General features: G+C 42.0%; 1 long non-coding RNA gene across 1 annotated transcript in view; it reads left to right on the forward strand.

Moving 5' to 3' along the window:
* LOC145517638 (uncharacterized) overlaps positions 1–16779 on the forward strand; it is a 101734-nt gene extending 84955 nt beyond the window's left edge. The window contains exons 3-4 of the long non-coding RNA XR_014062222.1: positions 14217–14347; positions 16449–16779. This is a non-coding gene — a long non-coding RNA (uncharacterized LOC145517638). The remainder of the gene's footprint in view (positions 1–14216; positions 14348–16448) is intronic.
* The last annotated feature ends 10109 nt before the right edge of the window (positions 16780–26888 follow it).

Consider the following 26888-nt stretch of genomic DNA (forward strand, 5'->3'; position numbering starts at 1 on the left):
GAAAAGAATTTGAAAAATAATAGATGTATACATAACTGATAGAAGAAACTAATATAGCGTTGTAAATCAAGTATACTCAAATATACAACTTAAAAAAAAATTATTCTAAAAAAAAAGTATTCTCCCACAGTTTTGGAGGCAAAAAATCCCAAAATCAAGGTGCAGCAAGGGGTAGTTCACTCTGGAGTCTCCTGGGAGGATCCTGCCTTCCTTGTTTCAGTTCTGGAAGCCCAGGCATTCCTTGGCTTGTGGCAGCATCATCACAGCAGCTCCAGTGGCTCTGGCCATCTTCACAAGGCTATCACGTCTGAATGTCTGTGTGCTTGCATGCTGTTCATGCATGTGAGTGTGTGTGTGTGTGTGTGTGTGTCTGTGTGTGTGTCTCTGTGTGTGTGTTCAACTTTCTTCTCATAAGATTGTTGGACGTACCGGTTTGGAGTCCACTCTCATGGCCTTATCTTAACCTGACAAGTTCCTATGTCCAAATCAAGTCATCTCCATAGGTACTGGAGATTAGAACTTCAGCAGATCTTTTGAGGGCAAACAGGGCTTCCCAGGTGGCGCTAGTGGTAAAGAACCCACCTGCCAATGCAGGAGATTTAAGAGACTGCAGTTCCACCCCTGAGTCGGAAAGATACCCTGGAGGAAGAAATGCCAGCCTACTCAGTACTTTTGCTTGGAGAATCCCATGGACAGAGAAGCCTGGTGGGCAACCATCCATAGGACTGCAGAGTCAGACATGACTGAAGTGACTTAGCAAGCAGGCCACCCCCTGTAGAGTGCCGACAAAGGGACTTCTGTTTTCACCAAGCAGCACTGCAGGGAAGGTACCTGGAACCTTCCACCTTGCCTAGTACCAACCCGTGGCCTAGAATCTATGACCGGAGCAGAAACTGAAGCTGCCTCAGAGAAATGCCTCCATTGGCCTGCTGGGACTTGCTGTGTTAGTTTTATCTCCAAGTTTGCCATCAGATGGACTTAATATTCTTTTAGGGTCCCACTAACTTAATCTCCTATATTACCAATAAACGTGATTTTATAGGGAGGATGTACAAAGCACAGTCTCTTTTTCCCCCCAGGAACTTTCTCCTTCCCTCACTACCCTTCCTGTGTCACTAGGAGACAGACAAGGTCTTTAGCTTCTGATTGAGCCGTGAGCAGTCAGTTCTTTCCTCTGCTACCCCAGCAACGGCAGCCTCCATCTCAAACTCTGCCAACTCAAACACCAACTGCAGGGGCCAACCGCCCTGAGTGCAGAGTTTATAGGAGGCTGCAGCATCGGGAATCTGAGCCGAGGCCAAAAGAGGAGTTATCATGGCTCCAGGTTTCATCTGCCGAGTATTTAGTTTCTCCCGTGGCTGTCAGTCGATTCACCTTCTCAGCAGAGTGACACCTAACTTGTCAGGGAAGTGCTGCTTCTGATCTTGTTTTTTTTCCCTTGTGGTTGAAAAGGGAGTAGCCACATGAGCTATGCAAACTCTGGCCTGCGGGCCCCAGTGATGGGCTGGAAAGGATTGTTCAGGAGCCACATTTGCCCGGCTGCTTCTGTGCTGTGATGGAGAGACTGTGCTGTGATGATGCTTGGCTGTGTCTCCAGCAGGCTGGGGCATTCGAGAGAATTCAGTCACTCTTTTACTCCTGTTTCCCTGATTTTTACATTTACTGTCTTGGTATAACAAATGATATTGGCTTCCTGCTTTTGGTACTGATAAAATTTCTTTGGAATATACATTTATTAAAGCAAGAGAGGTGATTTAGAAAAAGTTGTGTGCGTTAGTCGCTCAGTCGTGTCCAACTCTTTCCGACTCCATGGACTGTAGCCCTCCAGGCTCCTCTGTCCATGGGATTCTCCAGGCAAGAGTACTGGAGTGGGCCGCTATGCCCTCCTCCAGGGGATCTTTCCAACCCAGGGATTGAACCCACGTCTCTCATATCTCTGCACTGGCAGGCAGGTTCTTATCCTTGGTGTCACCTAGGAAGCCCTTTAAAAAAAAAAAAAAGAGTGACGTAAGAGACAGAGCCCAAGTGAACCAGCTTTGGAAAATACTGTCCAAGACAAGTATGAATTCAATGTTTGTATAGCTTTATTCACATTCAGAAATCTTTCTGCAGTCAGTTTCAGGAGTCTGTGTCTTTCTAATAATTTATCCATTTCATCTAGTTAATCTAATTTGTTAGCCTTCAGTTTATCATAGTTTTCCCTTTGAAATCTTTATTTTTCTTAGGTCAGTAATGATCTCTCTCTTTTATCCCCAATTTTAGTATTTGAATCTTGTCTGTCTCTTTTTTCTTTTGGTCAATTGAACTAAAGGCTTTTCAATTTGCTGATGCTTTTCAAAGAACCAGATTTTTCTTTCACTAATTTTGTTTTTATACTTTCTATTTCACTAATTTCCACTGTAGTTTTTAATATTTCCTTCCTCTCCCTGGCTCTAGGTATAGTTTCTGCTCTTTTTCTAGCGTTAAAACATAGAATATTTGTTACTGATTTGACATCTTTTTTTTAGATATAGAGATTTCTAGTTACAAATTTTTCCCTAAGCACCACTTCCATGGCACTCCACGTATTTTGATATATTATATCTTCATTTTAATTCATGTTGAAGTATTTTCTAATTCATCTGTGGTTTCTTTTTTGTCTCACTGGTTGTTTGTGTGTTGTTAAAATTTTCACATAACTGAATTTTCAAAATATTTTTGTTATTGATTTCTAACTTCATTTAATTGTGGTTGGATATTATATGCTGCAAGACTTTGATCTTATACCTTTATTTAACTTGTTTTATGGCTTAAAAATGGTCTAGCCTGGAAAATTTTCCATATGATCTTTAAAAACTGTATTTTGCAGTATTTAGGTGGAATGTTCCATACAAGTGTGTTGGATCCATTTGTGTTCTATATCTTTGTGCTCTTCCGCTTATCTTTTTCCTACCCATCATTGACAATGAGGTAGTAAAGTTTCCAACCATTACTGTTGAATTGTCTTATTTCTCCCCTCAATTTTGTCAGTCTTTGCTGAATGTGTTTTGGCAACTTTCCTGTTATGTACACATATGTTTATCGTGACTATAGCATCCTCGTGGATTTGACTGTTTTTATTACAAAAAGTCTTTTATCTCTAGCAATGTGTTTTGTTTTAATGTCTACTTTCTCTGATACTTTAGCTTTCTTATAGTTGCTGTTTGCACGGTTATTATTTTTTTTCTATCTTTTTGCTTCCAACCTACTTATATCTTTGAATTAAAGTTTGTCTCTTGTAGATGGCATATAGTTGGATATTACTTTTTAACTGAGTATTATGTTAAGATCTCTTTTTTATTTTATTGTTTCATTCATTCGCACTTAATGTTATTATTGATATTGGTCAAATTATATTTGCGATTTACTTTTTGTTTTCTATGTGTCAAGTGCTTTCTTTGTTCTTCTGTCTCTCACTGCTTTCTTTGGAATTAAGTGAATATTTTTCAGGCAATAATTTAATTCCTTTAGTGATTTTAAAAATTATATTCTTTGAGTTATCTTATTAATTGCTCAAGGATTTGCTTATCAGAGTATACTTCAGATTCATGCAAACTTAATTGCATATAGATATTTCTGGAATTAAGGAAAATCTGAAGTACATTCTGATAAGTAAACCCTTGAAACATCACTAAAATAACTCAAAGAATAAACAGGCATTAAAAAATTAAATATACACGTACACATAAATGTTCTTTCCTCATTTTATGGGCTATTCAGTTCTGCTCAGTCCCTCAGTCATGTCCGACTCTTTGTGACCCCATAGACTGCCACACTCCAGGCTTCCCTGTCTGTCACCAACTCCTGGAGCTTGGTCAAACTAATGTCCATTGGATCAGTGTTGCCAGAAAACCATCTCATCCTCTGTCGTCCCCTTCTCCTCCTGCCTTCAATCTTTCCCAGCATCAGGGTTTTTTCCGATGAGTCAGCTCTTTGCATCAGGTGGCCAAAGTTTTGCAGTTTCAGCTCCAGCCTCAGTCCTTCCAATGAATATTCAGGACTGATTTCTTTAGGATGGACTGGTTGGATCTCCTTACAGTCCAAGGAACTCTCAAGAGTCTTCTCCAACACCACAGTTCAAAAAGATCGATTCTTTGGCGCTCAGCTTTCTTCACAGTCCAACTCTCACATCCATACATGACTACTGGAAAAACCATAGCTTTGTCTAGACAGAATTTTGTTGGCAAAGTAATGTCTCTGCTTTGTAATATGGACTATTACTATTCTGTATGGGCTTCCCTGAGAGCTCAGTTGGTAAAGAATCTGCCTGCAATGCAGGAGACCCCGGTTTGATTCCTGGGTCGGGAAGCTCCACTGGAGAAGGGATAGGCTACCCATTTCAGTATTCTTGGGCTTCCCTTGTGACTCAGCTGGTAAAGAATCCACCTGCAATGTGGGAGACCTGGGTTCGATCCCTGGGTTGGGAAGATCCTCTGGAGACAGGAAAGGCTACCCACTCCAGTATTCTGGCCTGGAGAATTCCATGGACTGCACAGCCCATGGGGTTGCAAAGAGTCGGACCCAACTAAGTGACTGTCACTTTCACTTTAATATTACTTCTACAGTTATTATAAACTTGACAATACATTTCTATGATTACTAATATGTAATTTTCTGTCTTTGAAAGAAGTAGAGGTAAAAAAGAGAAATGACGTATCTATGGAGCTTGCTTTTAAATAAATGAGCTAAAGAAGCCTCTATATTTTGGCCCTAAGTGGTTTAGGTCTTCATGGCAGACTGGGACATTTAGCCCAAGAACCCTTTGATGCTAAACTCAAAAAGTCACAGGGGCAATACTAAAATATTACTCATTAAATGTTGTTACTGGGATGTCCCTAGTGGTGCAGTGGTTAAGATTCAGCCTTCTAATGCAGGGGCCATGAGTTCAATCCTGGGTTGGAGAACTAAGGTCCCACAAACTGTTGGGTACAGCCAAAAAACATCATTGCTAAGATGGTATTTTTGATGAATTTTAGGTATATTATTTTCTGATTCTCTAAACCAATATAGAATAAAGACTAACACTTAAAGGGTTCAGACATTTCAGAATTCTCCTAGATATCCCTTAACCGCTTAGTTATATTTTTCTAAGAAGTATTTTTAAAAAAGCTACAAAATGCCCATTCAAAACTAAACACTTTAGCATACCAAGAATGCAGATAAATTCTTGGTGGACACTCCAGGATTTTGCAGCATGGAGAGATAATTTTCTTTAGAAACTTCATGGTCAACTGTTACCAGTCACAGTCATTAGCTTCATAAATTATGCGAATACTTGTCATCATTCCAGTAAGTGCAAATTAGCTACCAGATGTGCAGAAGTGAAGTCTGTTATATACACATAACAGAGAATCATAACCTTGTGGAACAGCATGTCAGGCATATTTTGTATGAAGAATGAAATATAGGAGTTAAGTGAGCAACAAACCAAGTGCATGGGGATCTAAAATGTACCTGAGCATCTGGTGGCAGAAACAAGTGACACTTTTTGTTAAGAGCTGAACAAGGACCTAGGTGGCAGAAACCCAGAGGGAGAGTAATAGGATCTGATACTGTGATACTGTAGACACATGCGGACAGCAGCCCACCAGAGACTTGCAGGTCACACTGAGATTTATTTTATTATTGAAGCATAGTTGATTTACAATGTTGCATTAATTTCTGCTGTAAGTGGTTCAGTGCATATATATATGCATATGCATTCTTTTAAATATTCTTTTCCACTATGGTTTATCACGGGATATTGAATATAGCTCCTGTATGGTAGGATCTTGTTGTTTATTCATCCTACATATAATAGTTTGCTTGTGCTAATCTCAAACTCCCAACCCTTCCCTCCCCACCCCTCCCCCTTAGCATCCACAAGAAGATGTCTGTGAGTTTGTTTGAAATAATGCCATTTGCAGCCACATGGATGGAACTTGAGATGATCTTAGTAAATGAATTTAAGTCAGAAAGACAAATACCATATGATATCACTTATATGTGGAATCTAAAATATGACACACAATGAGATTTTTGGTTATCCGATGGAAACAGAGGGTAAAATATCTGTCTGATTCAAACAGAGAGATAACATCTTCTTATTTGCATTTGAAAATGGTTATTCTGGTTTTTGTGTGAAGAATTAAATTGGAAGGGAAGCAATAATAGTAAGTTATTAACTGCTCTAAAAGACAAGGAAAGAATAGTTTAAACCGGGTTGGTGTGATTATAGGATACAAAAGCCATGCAGATGGAGAAAATGTGTTGGACGCTGAGAATGAAATGAGAAATGTGGCACAGATAAAAAAGCAGAGAAACAAGCAGTGACCTAAAGTAAAATTTAAATCTTTAGAGGTCTTGATTAGAATACCCCCACTTCTGGGAGCCAGACTACTTTAAGAAAATCCAGTGATGGTGATACTTGATGGAGACTATAAATACTTAAACAATAAGTTCAAAGCCACAGAAATAAAATCTTGTTGAGTTTAAATCAGTGTTACATTGAAAGAATTTCAACTTTGTTTTTCTATCTCATTTTCCCTTCCAGTGTTGAGCTGAGTGGGGCAAAAGACTGTCAAGCATACTCACTGGAGAGTTCTTCAAGAAGTGATTCTCTGTGCCATTTCTCTAGATTCCACATACACGTGTTAATATATAATATTTGTTTTTCTCTTTTTGACTTACTTCATTCTGTATGACAATGTCTAGGTCCATTCATGTCTCTATAAATGACCTGATTTTGTTCCATCTTATGGCTAAGTAATATTCCACTGCTTATAAAATATCTTCTTTATCCATTCCTCTGATGATGGACGTTTGTGTTGCTTCCACATCCTGGTTATTGTAAATAGTGCTGCAATATACACTATTCATACTGTGTGTACAATAGATGACTAATGAGAATCTACTGAGAACCTAATGAGAACTCAGGGAGCTCAGTGCTCTGTGGTGACCTAAATGGGAAGGAAATCCAGAGAAGATGGGGTATATATAAACATAGAGCTCATTCACTTTGCTGTACAGCAGAAACTTAACATGCATTGTAAAGTAACTATACTCATGTGTCACTAGTGGTAAAGAACCAGCCTGCCAATGCAAGAGACGTAAGATATGTGGGTTTCATCCCTGGGTGGGCAAGATTCCCCTGGAGGAGGGAATGGCGATCCACTCCAGTATTCTTGCCTGGAGAATCCCATGGACACAGAAGCCTGGTGGGCTACAGTCCATAGGGTCTCAGAGAGTCGGACACTACTGAAACGACTTAACACATGCACACAGACAGACAGACAGACAGACAGACACACACACACACACACACACACACACACCACTCCAATAAAACTTAACATTAAACAAAAGTGATTCTCTATCAGCTCCAATTTGATAAGCAGCTTCTATGGGCTTCTCTTTCTTTGTAGAAACCCTCCCCTTTGCACCACCACTGTTAAACACCCCCACTCCCACTGTTATGGATCAAAGTGGATTAAGCTGGAGGGGATTTCTGGTCATTGTAACTGCCTAAGGGCATCATGTGTCCTGTTCCATGCCACTACAAGGAGATGAACATCTCTCTCTAGATGTGGACAAGGGTATGAACAACTCTCTCTAGATTTAAACAAGGTTTAATTTCACGGCCTGTTGACATTCTGCAGAAAATCATTCTTCCTTGTTAGATAGCCTGTCCTGTGTATGGTTGATGTTGAGCAGCTTCCCTGTTTCCTGCTCCTTAAATGTAGCACCTCCCCTCCAGTTATGACCATTGAAAATGTCTCCAGTCATTGCCAAATGTCCTCTGGAAATCAGAATTGATTCTGGTGATGATCCACTGGTTTAGAGTTTTTATTTTTTATTCATTAAGTTTATTTATTTTTAAGGCAGATAATCCAATTTTATTTATTTATTTATTTTTGGCCATATTGAGTGGTATGGGAGATCTTAGTTCCCTGGCCAGGGATCAGACCTACACCTTCTGCATTGGAAGTGTGTAGTCTTAACCACTGGACCACCAGGGAAGTCCCCTGGTTGAAATTTTTTAATTAGTTTTTTTTTAATTGTTTTTTCTTAGCCTTTGTTATGGTTCTTGTTGATCATTTTGACAAAGGAGACTGTTAGTTCTATGTTTCATTATTTAAAAATATACTAGTAACTTTCTCTGATCAGCAGTCTTAGTTTGGGTACTTAAATAGAGAAATGTTTGACTCCATCACAGCCAACATGTCATGTTCTGAAATAGGAAACTGGTGAAACAAACATGTTATGCAAATCTGATGAGTTTCAAAGCAGTCACGATAAATTTAAGAAAAAAACTTGTTGTCATGGGAAAATACTCTTGATAAATTGCAAAGTGAGTAAAAGCAGCTATAAAGTGATAAGTAGAATATGACATTGAAAAAAAAATACACATATATATATGTTTACACACTCTGAAAAGATATACACTATAATATCAGGGGATGGTGGCATTACATACGATTTCTGACATTTATATTTTCTTTGTGCCACTCTATTTTCCAACTTTCTTCCATTAGCAACACATTACATTGGCAAACAGAAAAAACAAACCACAAATGTTGTTCTTAAAAACTGTTACATTTACAGAACTTCTTATATCTTGTATTCAATAACTAGTTACTCCAGAAATCACCGTCTAAAGACATGCATCAACCTAATCACACCAATAATACAAAATAATAATTCGAAGTAAAGAGAACTTTTGAACTCTTAGCTTTCATATCACGAGACTGTCTTTTTTGTATGTGATTGGTGGGGGGGGGAGCACAGTTACTAAATTAAATAGGAGAAAACCCTGCTATTGTTCCCTGTTTGTAAAAGCAACAGATAATTACAAGGAAACACACATTAAAATATGAAGCGAATTGGCCAAGTTTTAGCAGTACTATTTCCTGAAGATGAGATTTTACAATGTACGTTATTTTTCTGCTTTGATAGTGTTGCTTAAATGTTCTGTTTACAAAAGAGGTTTGTCTAAGGAAGTTCAATAACAATGACATAATGGACTGTTTGCTTAGTAATGGAAAATACAGATGCAATAAGATCTCCAAGAACTGTATACTATGAGCTTATTTGAAATATTTTCAGGCAGTTCTCATTTTATAGCATCCGAGTTGCATCAAAAAGATATATAATTTTAATGAAGCTATGCTATTATAAGACACTACTAACATGCCAACCTGAGTGACCATGAAATTAATAATGAACATTATTTTGTTTCCTTCTCAGGATTTTGAAGTACATTTTAGAATGATGTGAACAGTGCTAAACTTAATAGTATGTTCAAAGAAGTTTATTTTTGGTTTCATTCAGCACATTCTGGAATAGATAGAGAGGCACTTGGTATCATTCTGCTGACCTTAGAAAGTTTCCTAAAGTATCAACAAAAATCCCTAAAGACTGGCATTTGAGAGGAATTATCCAATCTGGTAGTGGGGTATTAGGGAAGTAAATAAGATAAGAGCCTGCTTAAATTTTGTAGAAAAGGGTTAGGAAGTAGAACATTGTGACTGACTGTTTTTCCCACTATGACTAAGTGAAAACATAAATATTGAAAATACCATATAGATATGTCTTAAAGACATTGACATAATTGGAATCTCAGAAAAAGAGAATAGGGAGAATAGAGCGGAGGCAATATTTAAAGAGAGAAGGATGGGGATTAGGCAAAACTGTTAAAGACGTTCATCCACGTGTTCAGAGACCACAGAAAAAAGCCAGGAAAATTGAATACGAAGAGAACTTCCCCAAGACACATCAAAGACACATAGATGAAAAATAAAAACCAAAGGGAAAATCTTTTTGTTGCTGTTCAGTCGCTCAGTCGTGATCCAACTCTTTGCGACCCAATGGATTGCAGCCACCAGGCTTCCCTGTGCTTTACCGTCTCCCGGAGTTTGCTCAAACTCATGTCTGTTGAGTCGGTGATGCTCTCCAACCATCTCATCCTGTGTCACCCCCTTCTCCTCCTGCCTTCCATCCTGCCCAGAATCAAGGAAAATCTTAAAGGAGCCAAAGAAAAAGCCACGGCATTCAGAAGGATAGATGTATTCCAGGAGAAAACATCTTTGCAGTTTAAGAAAAAGGTGTCTGTGCCTTGATCAAATATCCTTAGACAAGAGGGCAAAAGAAAGACATTATCGGATAAATCAAAGCTGAGAGCCATTGTCGCCAGCAGGCTGACACTCTAAGAAATAACAGAGGAGCTCCTACTTATCAGTCGAAAGGGGCACCTTCTACAGAAGCACAGGCTCTCAGGAAGGAAGGAAGAGCCCTGGGAAACGTACAGATGTATCTCCACAAAAGGAAAAGAGAGTTGTTACAGGTGCGCCAATGACAGTGTGTATTTGAGATTTAAAACATACATAGAAGTAAAGCATATGACAGCGTTTGCAAATACGTGCAGAAGAGGTGAACTGATTTACACCACTCTAAGGTTTTTACATTCTCATCAAGAGGTAAAGAACTGATTCAGGAAAGAAAGGACAAGTCAAGGGTGATTATTGTCATCATGAATTATTCACTAAGATGACAATACAAAAGGCGAAAGAAACAGTGCAGGCTCTTCATTAATTGGAAAGAAAAAAATGAGAACAAAGAAGAGATGAGACAGTTAGAAAACCAACAGCAGGATAGAGGACTGAAATGTAACCATATTAGGAATCAAGTTTAATATAAGTGGAGTGAACAGTCCATTGATAAGACCCTTCTTAGACTGGATTAAAAAATGTAGATCAAACTATGTGGTCTTCACAGGAGATACACTTTATATGTAAGAACACAGGCTGAAAGTCACAGAAATGAAAAGTACATGTTAGTAGCCTTAGATAGCTACTGAGTCTATATTAATATCAGGCAGACTTTAGGACAAGGAGTATAAAAGCCCATTCCATAGTGAGAAAATAGTCAATTCAACTGGAAGACATAATAATCCGAAATAGGCAGGTACCCAGTGCATCGCGTCAAGCATATGAGCTAATGGGAGAAGAAAGAAACGACAGGAAAATAAGCAGTCAAAGGCGAAGAGTTTAACATACCATTACTTTTGTATATTTTTACATGTGGGTGTGTATGCATGTTCAGTTACTTCAGTCATGTCTGACTCTTTGCGACCCCATGGACTGTAGCCCACCAGGCTCCTCCATCCCTGGGAGTCTCCAGGCAAGTATACTGGAGTGGGTTGCCATTTCCTTCTCTAACGGATCTTCCGGACCCCGGGATTGAATCCAGGTCTCTTACGTCTCTTGCATCAGCAGGCAGGTTCTTTACCACTAGCACCGCTTGAGAAGCCTGGGTGTGTATAACCTAGCCAAGCAAAAATCAGTAAAAATATAAGATTTTGAAAAACAACTTTATTGAAGCACAATTGACAGGCAAATAAACTGAGAGTATTTAAAGTGTCTCTTTTCAATAAAACCCTTGAAACTATGGCTGCAGTCAGTATAATGAACATATCCATGGCTCCAGGCTTCCTGGTGCCCCTTTGTATTATAATTTTCCTCCCCCTCATCTTCCTCTCCAGCCTCCAACTGTGGACAAACAGACTTGTTTTCTGTCAGTTTACGCTGGAATCTCAGTCCATTTGGGCTGCGATAACAAAATACCAGAGTCTGGGGAGCTTATACAACAGAAACTTATTCCTCACAGTTCTGGAAGCTGAAGGTCTGAAGTCAGGGACCCAGCATCTCTCTGGGGGCTCTGTTATCAGGGCACTAATCTCATTCATGATCCAATCATTCCCAAAGGAAACTTTCTCCTTGGAAGAAAAGTTATGACCAACCTAGATAGCATATTAAAAAGCAGAGACATTACTTTGCCAACAAAGTCCATCTAGTCAAAGCTATGGCTTTTTCAGTAGTCATGTATGGATGTGAGAGTTGGAGTATAAAAAAAGCTGAGTGCCGAAGAATTGATGCTTTTGAACTGTGGTGCTGGAGAAGACTTTTGAGAGTCCCTTGGACTGCAAGGAGATCCAACCAGTCCATCCTAAAGGAAATCAGTCCTGGGTGTTCATTGGAAGGACTGATGTTGAAGTTGAAACTCCAATACTTTGGCCACCTGATGTGAAGAGCTGACTCATTGGAAAAGACCTTGATACTGGGAAAGATTGAGGGCAGGAGGAGAAGGGGATGACAGAGGATGAGATGGCTGGATGGCATCATCCACTCGATGGACGTGAGTTTGAGCAAACCCCGGGAGATAGTGGAAGATAAAGGAACCTGGCGTGCTGCAGTCCATGGGGGTCACAAAGGGTCGGACATGACTTAGCAACTGAACAACAACAGAATGTATTGATCATGCATAGATGTGGATCTTTTTCTACACTTCCTTCTGTTTCATTGGCCTGTTCCTCAATATTTACACAAACACCTTCCCACCACGTCCTCTCTCATCAGGATGTGTAACCTTTTACTTGTATTTTCTCTGTTCTGTCCTTCTCCTTGATGGAAAAGATGGAACAGTAGAATCAGTTGCCAAGTAGTTATATTTCCTTTCCTGTCATCTATTCAAATTAAATCATCTACAGCAAACTATGCTTTTGTCTCCATTTTCCCCTTATTTTACCTCATATACAGAGAGAAACGATGCTTATTACTTTAATATGCTTCATAAAGCCTTTTATCATGTTGAGAATTAAGTCTCTTCTGGATGGGTTATGATCATTTACCCATGTTCTTGGATCTATACAGCTTCTTTAATCTGCGCCTCTTAGTCTATGAAAATTGGAGCTGAGTGAATAATGTGTGCTTCTCAGAGGCGGTGACACAAAAATTAAGTACTGACAAGTCTGTGCTCGATAATGTGGCAGATTCCAAAGAATCTTTTTTTTTTTTTTTCTCATCAAACAGCTAACATTTTTAGAGGCAGAATATCACTGGCTTCATAGTCCTTTCTTTAACTTTATCATTACTGTTTAAAGTTCTATGCTCACTAGGTCATGCATTGTGATATAGTTCTAACCTATGCCAGAAGTCTGTCCTGAGTCTTAAAAAAAAATGAATCGTATCTGTTTGGTGAGAGGAACCTTGGACAGGCAAGGGCAGGTCTGTTGCTGTAGCTGCAGAAAGAGATCAAATTCTAAGCAGCAAAGTCATTTCAGGAGACTTTATTTTAAAAACTGAAGTCGGAAAAAAGGTGCAAGAGCACAATCCTTTTCTGTATTTAATAACCATAGAAATCCTGTTCTGCGTATAATTACTTCATGGGGTTCCTTGTCAAAGTCCATTTTGGATATCAGGATTTGAGAACGTTTCAATGTAGCTCGCATTGAATTAGAGTATTTAATCTCTTAAAGCTTTTTATTGGAATTGGTCACCATGGTTTGCTGTTATTGTTTAATCGCTAAGTTATGTCTGATGCTTTTGCGACCCCATGGACCGTAGCCCTCAAGGCTCCAATCTGTGGGATTTCCCAGGCAAGAATACAGGAGTGAGTTGCCATTTCCTTCTCCAGAGGATCTTCCCAAGCAGGGATCCAACCTGCGTCTCCTGTGGATTCTATACCATGGATAACAATATTCAAATGGATATCTTTAATTCTGAAAATGGATCAAGAATCTGCTTTTTTGTTGTTGTTGTTATACCTAAGGATATTAGACAATCATGTTTATTCTCTCTTATCCTTTGAAGTAGCTAATCCAATGCCTCTAGTAGATTCCCCTCTTTAAAGCAATATGCACAGAGAGTTCCTTCTGTCCATTTCAGGCTTCCTTAGAGGGCTGGAGCCCAGTGACAGGAGAGAGAGGGCTGATATTGTCACCCCCAGGTCTGCTCATACAGCCAGAAGCTCCACCAGGAGCCTGTCTCTGGAGAGTCTCTAGCCAGGGACAAAACTGGCCAGGTGCAGAAATAATTTGGGGATTTGTGGAGCTGGAGTAAGGGAGTTAAGAAAAATGTAAGCATCCGTATTAATATTTTCTCTAGGTGTGGGATTCATCAGATTAAAAGCAATCTCGGTGAATTTTTTCCCCTGTTCTTTCTGGTACAAATAATTTTTCCTGGATTTGAAAATCAAAGAGACATAAGTCCCTCTTTTCTTGTGCAACCTGCAGAATAAACTGCCCAGGTTTGGGGGGAGATGGTTTCTGGGTCACTGAGAAGCCTAAGAGGAGACTAAGGTTTTTAGGAGAAAAGCCATCACAATCTCAGTTTCTATCCTTCTTATCTTTCTATCCAACAGTTTCCTCTCTTTTCCATCGCCAGGGTCCTGCTGATAGGAGCACTTCAGCCCACTGGGAAATTCAATCCATTGATTCTACTCCTAGGCTGGTCGTCTTTCACCCCTGACTGATAAGTGCTGCAAAGAAAAAAAATGACCTAGATGTGTGTGGAAGGTAAGGACCCCACAATTTCCCTCTTTTGATTTATTTTCAATTTTCTTAATTCTGACAAATAAAAATATCGAATATCATAGGACTAAAGAATCATAGCAAACAAAATACCAATCTAACCAGCCAGAGTTTTCTCTTAGCTTATGGAGTCTTGTCAGTTCCATTGATTCCTTCACATGAACTGTTCTTTCTTTCTCATTTAAGGTATTTCACAAGACAACATCATTTTGGAAGATACCATTTTTCTTTAACATGGCATGCTCACATTTATTTTCAAATAATAACATTCCTTTAATAGCCCATAAATTCATGTGTCTTTTTCTAAAAGTATAGTTGATTTACAATGTTATATCAGTTTCAAGTGTATAATATAGTGATTCAATATTTTTATAGATTATGCTCCATTTAAATTTATTATAAACTATTAACTATATTCCCTGTGCTGTACAGTATATCTGTGTCTCATTTATTTTATATCTAGTAGTTTGTACCTCTTAATCCCCTACCCCTATCTGGATCCTGCCCTCTTGCTTTCCCTTCTGGTAAAGCTATGATTTTTCCATGTATGGATGTGAGAGTTGGACTATGAAGAAAGCTGAGAGCTGAAGAGTTGATGCTTTTGAACTGTGGTGTTGGAGAAGACTCTTGAGAGTCCCTTGGACTGCAAGGAGATCCAACCAGTCCATCCTAAAGAAGATCAGTCCTGAATATTCATTGGAAGGACTGATGTTGAAGCTGAAACTCCAATACTTTGGCGACGTGATACGAAGAGCTGACTCATTGGAAAAGACCCTGATGCTGGGAAAGACTGAAGGCATGAGGAGAAGGGGACGACAGAGGTTGTGATGGTTGGATGGCATCACCGATTTGATGGACATGAGTTTGAATAAGCTCCGGGAGTTGGTGACGGACAGGGAAGCCTGCTGGGCGGCAGTCCATGGGGTCGAAAATAGTCGGACACCACTGAACTTCTCTGTATCTATGAGCTTGTTTCTGTTTTGCTATATTCATTCATTTGTATTCTTTTTTAGATCCCACATATAAGTGATAATATGCAGTGTTTGTCTGTCTCTGTCTGACTTACTTCACTAAGCATCACACCTTCCAGGTTCATCCAGGTTATTGTAACTGACAAAACTGTGGAAACCACTGGAGCACTGAAGAAGTGATAGCACTGGGCTCTGCACACTTTATTTTTTTATTAAAAATACAAAATCTTGTAACCTATATTGCAACCTACAGGGAGCCATCGTTAATAATGCCATACACTCATTTTTATATTTGATAAATACAAATTTAGAAAAATTCCCAAGATTTTTATTAAGAAAAATCACAGAATATTAAAAAAAAAACTTTTAATTTTGGATCTTAAAAATGAAATTGGCTGCTGATTTTCCTCATTCTTGTCTCCTTGGACTCTTCTGTGAGTGAATCCCCAACAGTTGTGGTGTAAGATGGTTTCATTTCATTTAATTAACAGAGCTGGGTCTTCAGGGAATCTTCCCATTAAGTCTGAGCGGTTCTGTAAATGGAGAGGAGGCCAAAACAACCACCCACTGACACATTCATGGAAATAATGCCGTGTTGAAGACAGAGCCCCAGGGTAATGTTAGTGCAGTTTTAATCATAACTTCTAATTACGAACAATAAGTCACTTCAACAATTTCTGTGTCTTAGATATAATAAAAGGAATGCCTAACAGTCAGTAATGATCCTCAAGCTGGTAAAGTTACATGGCCAAGGAGTCTGAATTGTGAACCTCAGTAAGGTAAAATAGTTTATAGAGTGTCTGTCTACCTGGCTTATTATTAAAGGTCATTGACCAAAGAGTATGTCCTTCTAGAAGCACTCAGACTGTGACCACAGGTACTGCTGGGAGGTTATTAAGACACATGGACCATGTGCTAAGAAAACATAGTCTTAGAAACAGACAGGAACTGTAGGTGCAGGATTGCACCCTGAGTTACTGCGAACCACCCTGGGAACCCCCAACCCCACCCTTCATGCTTATGTATGTTTCAAGCAGAAACCACCAAATACCTGTAGTGGCTGTACTCCTATCAGTGACCTTAATTTTCTTCTTCTTACCTTTATCATTTTCCAGATTCTGTACAATGGGTTCGTATTCGTTTTATCATCAGAAAACGGTGTTTCCTCTGAAGAATCCTGCAAGGCCCTACACCTCTCCCATATCCTTCAAGCCGTAATTCCTGACGATTTCCTCTCCTCTGGGATTTTTGGACCTGCCTGTTCTCTGGTCCCCAGGCTCTCAGGGGTCAGCCTTATGCCTGTCTCCCTATGTCCTGACTTGAAATCCTTCACTGTTGCCTTCAACGCTGGCAGACAATTCTACTAAAAACACAGTATTTTACCGCTGCTGTGAAACCTCCCGTGACTTCATTTTGTTTCCAAAATACAAATAACTGAGCTCCCAACCCATCGGCTTATTGATCAGGGCCTTGCTTCCTTCACAACTGCACCTTCTCCCCCACAAGAATGTTACAATCCAGAAGCATCAAACAGCAGATGGGTCCTCACACGTCCCAGGCTTGTGTCAGCTGAGTGTGTCTACCTATATCCCCTTTTCCTGAGCCCCTCATTCACCTGGCAAACTTACTCATCTTTTAAGACTCTCAGCTCAGAAGATACAGCCTCTAGGAGACCTTCTCTTACTCTCCCAGCTTCTACCCCTGTGACCACTTCTCAGCATTCCTCTAAATTATTTATACTTGTCACTGCTACATCATTTCGCTGTGTTGATAATTGATGTGCTGTCACCCTGGCCAGATACACAGGCTCCTTTAGGGCAGGAAATGTGCCTATCATTTGCTTACTTTCACCAGGAGTCTTGATACACGTACGATTAAATGTCAGTAAGTGTTTGTTTAATGAATGAAATCTGATTATTGATGAGCCTGCAAGTGGTACTATAGATTTCTCCTTTGCAACAGTTTTTGGTGGTAAAAGTTAGTCAAAGGAACTTTAAGATTCTTTTTTTTTAATCGTATATAAAGAAGCAAAACAAAGCTATTGAAGATTGCTGTGAAATCTTACAAGATGACAAATAATTTGGATGTAGTACATCCCATAAAATAACATTGTCATATGATAACTCAGTGTGAGACTAAGAACTAATACCACGTTGAAATATAGCAGTACTTTGAACACTGCGGTGTAAGAGCAGAAGGTAAAATCTGCAGGGTCAAGGTACAGTATAAAGAAAGCTGAGCACCAAAGAATTGATGCTTTTGAACTGTGGTGCTGGAGAAGACTCTTGAGAGTCCCTTGGACTGCAAGGAGATCAAACCAGTCAATTCCAAAGGAAATCAACCCTGAATATTCACTGGAAGGACTGATGCCAAAGCTGAAGCTCCAATACTTTGGCCACCTGATGCAAAGAGCTGACTCACTGGAAAAGACCCTGATGCTGGGAAAGATTGAAGGTGGGAGGAGAAGGGGACGACAGAGGATGAGATGGTTGGATGGCATCACTGACTTAAGGGACATGAGTTTGAGCAAACTCCGGGAGATAGTGGGGGACAGAGGAGCCTGGTGTGCTGCAGTCCAAGAGATTGCAAAGAGTCAGACATGAGGGAGCAACTGAACAGCAAGCGTTATTTATGATAAGACAGGCAATGCTGCAGTAATGAAATCAGAGCTCCCCCTGAGCACTCTGTTGCTTCTGCTGAGGTCTGGCACAGGTCAAGCAGCCTCATCTCACAGGAACTCAGCCTTTCGATTGCTCTGCATCCAGCTTTGTCATTGCAGATTTCTTGACTTCCAGCTGTGCAAATGGTGAACGAGAAAGAGGATTCCTGAGGCATGGATCTATCAGTCAGTTCAGCTCAGTCACTCAGTTGTGTCCAACTCTTTGTGACCCCATGGACTGCAGCACGCCAGGCCTCCCTGTCCATCACCAGTTCCCAGAGTTTACTCAAACTCCTGTCCATTGAGTCGGTGATGCCATCCAACCATCTCATCCTCTGTCGTTCCCTTCTCCTCCTACTTTCAATCTTTCCCAGAATCAGGGTCTTTTCCAATGAGTCAGTTCTTCGCATCACATGGCCAAAGTATTGGAGTTTCAGCTTCAACATCAGTCCTTCCAATGAACATTCAGGACTGATCTCCTTTAGAATGTACTGGTTGGATTTCCTTGCAGTCCAAGGGACTCTCAAGAGTCTTCTCCAACACCACAGTTCAAAAGCATCAATTCTTTGGTGCTCATGCATCTACGGTCATATCTAAAACTGACTTCTAATTGGTCCCACTCAGACTCTGTTGGCAAGAAGACAATTACCCGTAGCTCCAGCAGAGCACCCGGGGAAGCTGAGGGTGTGCTCCAGGGGTCAGCCCCCAGTGGGTGGGGAGGGAACAGGAGTGGAGATGGGATCACACCAGACTCTGCTGTGCTGGATCAGAACAGCCATGGGTGTGCGCGGGTGCTACAGAGTAAGACTCTAGTGGAACTGCACAAGGCACGCCCCAGGGCCCGAGCTGATGCCGAATCCATTCCCAGCAGACTATGCTGGGGAGGCCATTATTCCTCCTGGAAACTCAATACCAAGGGTACCGAATAAGCAGCCCAACTTCATTCTTACTTCAGGACACAAGGGCATTTACGTGGAGCCCTGGAAGTAACTTTACAAGCTAACAACCATAAGTTGCATTAGATATTTTTTATTCCCATTATTTGAAATAAAATCCCTTCTCTTCCACTCTTTGGTAACTCAGTTTATCAGGAATTCATTTTTTTCTTCTCCTGTGGAGTAAAGATATGACGATAGGTAAGTATCTGTGTCTCAACCCAGTAGAAATATTTGTCATGAATAATTTTAGCTTTTAAAAACAATTGTCAGAGAATCAACTTGAAATGGAACCTCAGATTAAATTTAAATGCTATTAAGTCTCTGTGTGTGTGTGTTCATGTGTTAGTCACTCAGTTGCATCTGACTCTTCACAACCCCAAGGACTGGAGCCCATCATGCTCTTCTGTCCATGGGATTCTCCAGATAAGAATACTGGAGTGGGTTGCCATTTCCTCCTCCAGGGAATCTTCCCGGCCCAGGGATCAAACCTGAGCCTCTTATGTCTCTGGCATTGGCAGGTGGGTTCTTTATTACCAGTGCCACTGGGAAGCCCCAAGTCTGATTGTATAAAATGTTAAATGTTTGTGTTACTGTTTCAGATACATAGGTTCATGATGCATTACAAACTTGAATAGTCTGCAAGGTGAGGTGACCAGTGGCAGAAACAGCACAGTACCTGGGGCTGCTGAGAGGGAAGCAACTGAGAGAGGACCACGTGTAGAGCAGGGCATCTCCTGCCCAGCCTGAGTCAGGCTCAGACAGCTATTTGTAAGGTTTGCTGGGGCACATCTCCAAGAGGGCGTGTCCCCCCACCACGGCACTTACCACTCATTGGATGGTTGCTCACTTCTGTTGCCTCTGGCAGACTGGACACCTGTGTAGGGCAGAGAGCACCCAAGGGCCTGGTGTGTGTGTTAGTCACTCAGTCGTGTCTGACTCTTTGCAACCCCATGGACTGCAGTCCATCAGGCTTCTCTGCCCATGGAATTCTCCAGGCAAGAATACTGGAGGGGGTTGCCATTTCCTCCTTCAGGGGATCTTCCTGACCCAGGGATCGAACCCAGGTCTCCCGCATTGCAGACAGATTCTTTACCGAGGGGCTGGTAGATGATCAGTAGATGCTTATCGACAGACAGCACTGGCCACAGCAAGCTTGGGCTCTAGGGCTCGCTCAGCTGACAGCAGCTGTGGTTTATTCCTGCCAGGGATGCAGCTTTGAGCTCATTCCATTGAGGCCAGGGTGAAGCCAAGCTTACTCCTAGATCTGGAAAGGACTTCCCGGATGGTGCTAGTGGGAAAGAACCCTTCCGCCAGTGCAGAAGACATAAGAGACATAGGTTCGATCCCTGGGTTGGAAAGATCTCCTTGAGGAGGGTTCGTTTTGTACAAAATAATAGATGATACATGTATACATATAGCTGACTCACTTCGTGGTAATGCAGAAACTAACACAGTATATATCAAATGTCATGACATTTGATATATTTTATTATTTTATCAACTATTGTATTTAAAGGGATAGCCAAAACCTAGTTTCATTAAAATATGTTGAAATCCAACATTGGTCAAGTTCTCATATTTCCTCAGTAATTTGGGAGGTGAATAACTCTGCTTTTTTAAAATTGAGCTTCTATAAAATAGATTCCTCTTGACTACATTTCAAAGTGCATTTTGTCAAATGGAGGTGCTGTGAGGTTGCAGGAAGAGGGCACGTGTCCACTACTCAGAGCAGCCATGACATGTGTACATTGCTAAGTCGCTCTGTCATGGCCGATTGCTTGTGACCTGTGGACTGTAGCCCGCCAGGCTCCTCTGTTCATGGGATTCTCGCATATCTTAACTTATAAGCTAGCCATGTTTTGTGTTGTCCTGCCCCAAGCCACGCCTTTTCCAGGCTTTTCCACCGCAGCAAATGAATGGCACCCCCATCTGCTCAGACGCACACCCCGAAACCACCCCTAGCATCTCAGGTACACAACTGAGATCTGCCGATTGCCTCCCAAATGCGTCTTCAACACACCGCGATGCCTCTCCCCACCGCTTTGCCCCATCTTGCCCGGATTGCTCCAGCGTCCCTGGGGCCCCCTCCGTTCCTGCCCTCCCCCAGCCCACTGCGCAGAACCAAGAAATAGACTTGCTCAGATATCCCCACTTGACTGCTAACAAGGGTGTAAGCATAGTCTTTTCGGTAGAAGGTTCTGGAGGAGGGGCCATTCGGAGGTGTCAAGGACAAACCCAGTTGCCAATCACAGCAGGGCTCCGCCCACCGTCTGGACTACTTTTCCGTCTTTCTCTATTTCACTCCTGCGCATCTTCCACCGCACCGCAGCGGTTCAGACTGACCCGCAGAGGCTCCGTCTTGCTCACGGAAACCTGTCTGCGTCTTCTTCCCCTGACGTCTCCTCTGTCTCCGCTGACTCTGAGGCAGGTGTGGCCTTAACCACCGGCAGGTTTTCTAGCCTTTGCCTCAGACACTTTCTGCAGCTTTCGCCTGGAATCCCTTACAGTTGACATCCCTCTTGCTCCTGCCCCCAAGCTGCCCTAGATCTTATGCAGGTTCAGATCTCACGTGAAAAGAGAGACCCGCCCCGCAGTCCCGTGCGCTTTTCTCTCTGGTCTCTGCTGCGCTGCCCCGCTGTCTCACACCTGTATCTTCTCACTGACGCTTTCACCTCCTCCACCCTTGGCATCCCACCCCTGGCTGCACTCGCAGCCCCCTAGAGAGCCTCAGCAGAGCCATCTCTTCCTTACGATTTCTGTCCCCGTGTACTGAGCCCTACCGGGCGCTGGACCTTGCTTTTGTTTCTTTTCTTCATCAGATGCTCAGTTATTCCAGCATCGTTTGTTCAAAAGGCATTACTTTTCCCATTAAGTCACTTTGAAACCTTTATGAGAAATCAATTAATCATACAAATGAAAGTCTATCCCTGGACTTTTTATTCATTTCATTGATCCTTCTTTTTTATGCCAACACCATACTCTCTTGGTAACTACAGCATTTGGTCGTTGTTCAGTTGCTAAGTTGCATCCAATTCCTTACAACCCCATGGATTGCAGCCCACCAGGCCTGCCTGTCCCTCACCATCTCCCAGAGTTCGCCCCAGTTCATGTCCATTGAATCGGTGTGGCCATCCAACCATCTCATCATTTTAGTAACTTTTAAGTCAGCAATTACATACACGTCTAACACCTTTGTTCTTCTTTGAGGTTATTTCAGCTGTTCTAAGTCGTGTTTCCATGACTTTACAGTCAGCTTGTCACTTTTCAAAGAAAATCCTCTGGCCACTGCAGTGATGATTGCCTAGCCTCTGTAATTAATTTGGGGAGAGTTGCCATCTTTGCTGTACTGAGTTTTCTGATCCGCTAACAAGGTTTATCTCTTTTTTTGCATCTTTGTTCTGTCTCCCATCATTACCAGACTCTTGGCTTCCTCCCTGTCCTGTTTGGGGACTTTCTTGTTCCATCACTGTTTGTGTAACCAAATATCTATATTATGGCATATTTGAAAGAACTGTTTCCTAGCTGTAATCTGAATGGTCCACCCTGGAAACTTCTTTTTCCATCTCTTCCTACAAATTTGCAGCCAGACACTTTCAAATAGCAGTGTCCAGTCTACCTCTCTGCTTAAATATCTGTCAGGTAATGGTGAACCAGAGGGGACTTGCCAAGTGGCTTAGTGGTAAAGAATCCACCTGTCAATGCAGGAGATCAGGGTTCGATCCCTGGGTCGGGAAGATCCCCTGGAGAAGGAAATGGCAACCCACCACCATATTCTTGCTTGAGAAATCCCATGGACAGAAAGAACCTGGCGAGCTACGGTCCATGGAGTCACAAAGGAGTCGGACACGAGTGAGCAAATGAACAACAGCAATGGTGGATCAGTACCTAGGGGCTGACTTTGCCCTGGCCCAGTCCTCCTTTTGGAATGAAAATTTAGGAGAAAAGTGGAGAAAACATGAAAACACATGTGATATTAAAAACAAGCACAAACAGCAGCACTCACAGGGAACCTTGCCATGGTCTTGTAAGAAAGAAGATGCTAGAAGTGGGCCACGGCTGCTACTTTATCAGCACAATTGCAGAGCTGCCTGCTGTCTAGCAAGTCAGCGGGACCTTGTCAACCCCAGGGCCTGCAGGGCAGCACTTAGAGGCTGATTTCCACACTCACAAGTAGTTTTTAAAGGAAATTTCCATTTTTTTAAAAGGTTGTTCTTTGGGGAAACTATCTTGATATTGAAAATGTAGGGTTGTTATGAGTTTGACAAGATGACAGTTTGCCAGAGTCCTTCTGCCTCTGGAAACAGCAGACGAAGGCCTCTGTGTCCCGCACCGATCAAAAGTGATTAAGGAGTGTGCGGCTATCATTGTGTACATTTGACAGCCAGTGAATAAAGCGTGTGCCACAGTGACTTTTAGGAATGTAGCGGAGTTGTGAAACCCTAATTGAAATAAAAGCCAATATTGTGGAACGCTCAAGACATCTAATTTGTAAGTTTCTTTTTTTTCCTGATTATAAAAGTGAATTCTACTTCATTTGAAGGGTTTAGAATGATACAGCAAATAGAAGGGTAAAATTAAAAGTCTATGTCATCTCTTTACCCAGAAGAAATTATTACTAACATTTTGCTGTTTTTCTAGTCAATCATTTCTAAAAACTCTTTTAAAAAGTGGATGCATCTCGTATTCTTTCTGATTGGAGTATAGTTGCTTAACAATATTGTGCTAGTCTCTGCTGTATGGCAAAGAGAATCGGCGATAAGTATACATATATCTCCTCTTTTTAGGATTTCCTTCAAATTTAGGTCACCACAGATCATGAGTAGAGTTCCCTGTGCTATAGGGTAGGTTCTCATTAGTTTTGCCTTTCACACCTTGAATCTTCTTTTTACCATTTAACACTATAGCAATTCAATTGCCTAGATTCTAGGTATTTTCAAGTGTCATTTGAATTTTCACATGCTTTAATTTTATATTCTTCTAGGTGGACCCTGAATAGTTATTTGTATTATTGAACTTTATATGCTACATTACTAAGATCACTTGTACTAAGAGATTGAGATATTTTCTCAGGTGTGATGTTATATATCTTTAGGAACTATAATTACCAGTTCAAAGAAAAAACATTTTAGATTTGAGAGTCTCCTGCCACATATTTCCAAGCAATTTTACAAAAATTAAGTAGCCTCTTAGTGTGTTAAAGAGTGATGTGCTCTACCGAAGAGAGAGCAAAAATGAAACAGTAAGACCCTGAAGTTAGGAAAGTAGGAGAGAGAATTCCCTGGAGGGTGGAGAAGGGCTGGCTAGTGCAGAAGTCCTGCAGGAATTGTAGATGTTAGCAATGCCAGTGAGAGCAAAAAAGACTCCTGAGTTACTAAGAAAAAAAAAAAAAGTCTCTGAACCATTTCCTGATGTGCTTGATGAAAGAGACAATCTGTCAGAGAATTTGGGAATACATATTTAGGTATGCGGATTACCTAGTAAAGAACCCACCTGCCAATGCAGGAGACATGAGATGCAAATTTGATTCCTGGGTCAGGAAGATCCCCTGGTGGAGGGCATGGCAACCCACTTCCAGTGTTCTTGCCTGGAAAATCTTATGGAGAGGGGAGCCTGCAGGCTCCAGTCCATAAAGAGTTGGACACAGCTGAAGTGACTTAGCATACTTGCACATTTAGGTAAGCAGGAAATTAAGTAAATGAATCAAGACAAGCAATTATTACCTTTAGGAGGGAAGGGACAGATTTACTCATAGTACAGGATGTGGTTACACTGTGAATTATATTACAGAACTATAAAATAATCTGCTTATAGTGGTGTCATGGGTTGAATCCCCCCCACACACACACACACAAATTCATGTGTCGTAGGCCTAACCCCTAGTATGTAACCATTTTTTGGAGATAGAGCCTTTGCTTTATCAGTCATTGGAAAGACTGATGATGAAACTCCAATACTTGGGCCACCTGATGCGAAGAACTGACTCATTGGAAAAGACCTTAATGCTGGGAAAGATTGAAGGTGGAAGGAGAAGGGGACAACAGGGAATGAGATGGTTGGATGGCATCACCGACTCGATGGACATGAGTTTGAGTAAGCTCTGGGAGTTGGTGATGGACAGGGAGGCCTGGCGTGCTTCAGTCCATGGGGTCAAAAAGAGTCAGACACGACTGAGTGACTGAACTGAACGAACTGAACTGAGAGCCTTTGCAGAGGTAATCAAGATAAGACCATCAAGATGAGCCTTAATACAATTTAACAGGTGTCCTTATAAAACAGGATTTGGGCACAGACACACACACGCACACACACACGAAGAATGCCGCATGAAGAGGGAGGCAGAGATGGGGCGATGTTTCCACAAGCAAAGGGACACCAAAGACAGCCAGCAAACATGAGAAACTAGGAAACCAGCCCTGCCAACAGCTTGATCTCAGACATCCAGCCTCCAAAGCTGGGAGACAGCACGTTTCTACGTTTAAGGCTTCCTGCTTGTGGTACTTTGTTACACAGCCCTAGCAGATTAATAAATTGGCTGAAGTGAAACTGAGTCACCATTTTGATGGGAGGAAGAATAGTAGGGGGGAAGTGTGAAGGTAAACTCTCACTTTCCCCAAAAGAGCGAGGACGGAAAAAATCAAGATTCCTCAATCAGTATGTGACTTAGAAAGAGTGACATCAATGGCAGGAGAAACCGCTGAAATGTGAGCCATTGGCCTTTGCGGAGAAATGGGCGGAGCGAGGACTCCGGCTGCCTCCCCAGACCTCCTAAGTGACACGTAGGAAACGCACACGCGCAGTGTATTCATAAACCTGAACAAGGACCATGTAAGATGCTTGGGGCGCACGGGGTGCTGCTCTTTAGCAGGCCTGCTCCCTCTGCGTCCTCAGCTCTGCCTCTGCTGTCTTCCCAGCCTCTTCACCACCGACACTCTGACATCTGAGGATTTCCTGGGTCCACAAGACACATGCCACAGCCTCCGAAACCTGGCCCTCCTGCTTCCGTCTGGGTGTGTAAAATTTGACAGCGCCTATTTGAAGTGTTATATTTAATCGTCATAAAGTCTTCAGAGGGCTCCCCTGGTGGCTCAGACGGTAAAGAATCTGCCTGCAATGTAGAAGACAGGGGTTCCATCCCTGGGTTGGGAAGATCCCCTGTAGAAGGGCATGGCAACCCACTCCAGTATTCTTGGCCAGAGAATTCCATAGACAGAGGAGCCTGGTGGGCTACCGTCCATGGTCTTGCACAGAGTCGGACAAGAAAGAAGCGACTGAGCACAGCACCGCAAAGTCTTCAGAGCCCAGGAACCAGCACCTCTGTGCTGCCTTGAATTCATTCAAATACTTAAAGACAAATGAACACCTCACCTTCACGATTCTGAAAAGTTCAGTTCCTTGATTGCATCAGCCGAGGAACAACTCTACAGTTTGGACACAAACATTGTCATAGGTGAATGTTCAAATAAAAACGGCACATTTAAATCTGCTAACAACCATCCCCTGCCGACCCCCTAAAGAAACACACCTCATAGAGAAGGTTTTCATTGTCATTCTCACTGAGGTTCTCCACTCGGGTTCTTGGAATCCAAGGATCTTCTCTAGAAACTTTCGGATGCAGGCAGATTTTGGATATGCTTTTCCCTCCAATCTTCCTGCCTGGTTCACAGCACCCCCCCACTGCCCCCCACCCTCGAGGCTCTGTCCGCCCAGACCCCGCCTCCCCGAGTGTCTCATCTGCTGGACCTGCCCCTCCTGGGTGTGGGCTGCTCCAGCTTCTCCTCTTGGTGCCCAGAGGCCTGTTCAGGACTTGTCTCCTGCCAGGGGAGGCCCCCAAAGCATCCCAGGGATGGCTTCTCACCCACGATGAACTCCAGCTGTTAGTCAGATGTTCCCTGAGCCTGGCCTTCTGGAGGGCTGGGGAGCACGTGTCAGTCAGCGTGGGGGTCCCAGTAGGTCAGCAC

The sequence above is a fragment of the Giraffa tippelskirchi genome, chromosome 8 (genome assembly GCF_054371585.1).
Source record: "Giraffa tippelskirchi isolate mGirTip1 chromosome 8, T2T-mGirTip1v1.2.pri, whole genome shotgun sequence".
Classification (NCBI taxonomy): domain Eukaryota; kingdom Metazoa; phylum Chordata; class Mammalia; order Artiodactyla; family Giraffidae; genus Giraffa; species Giraffa tippelskirchi.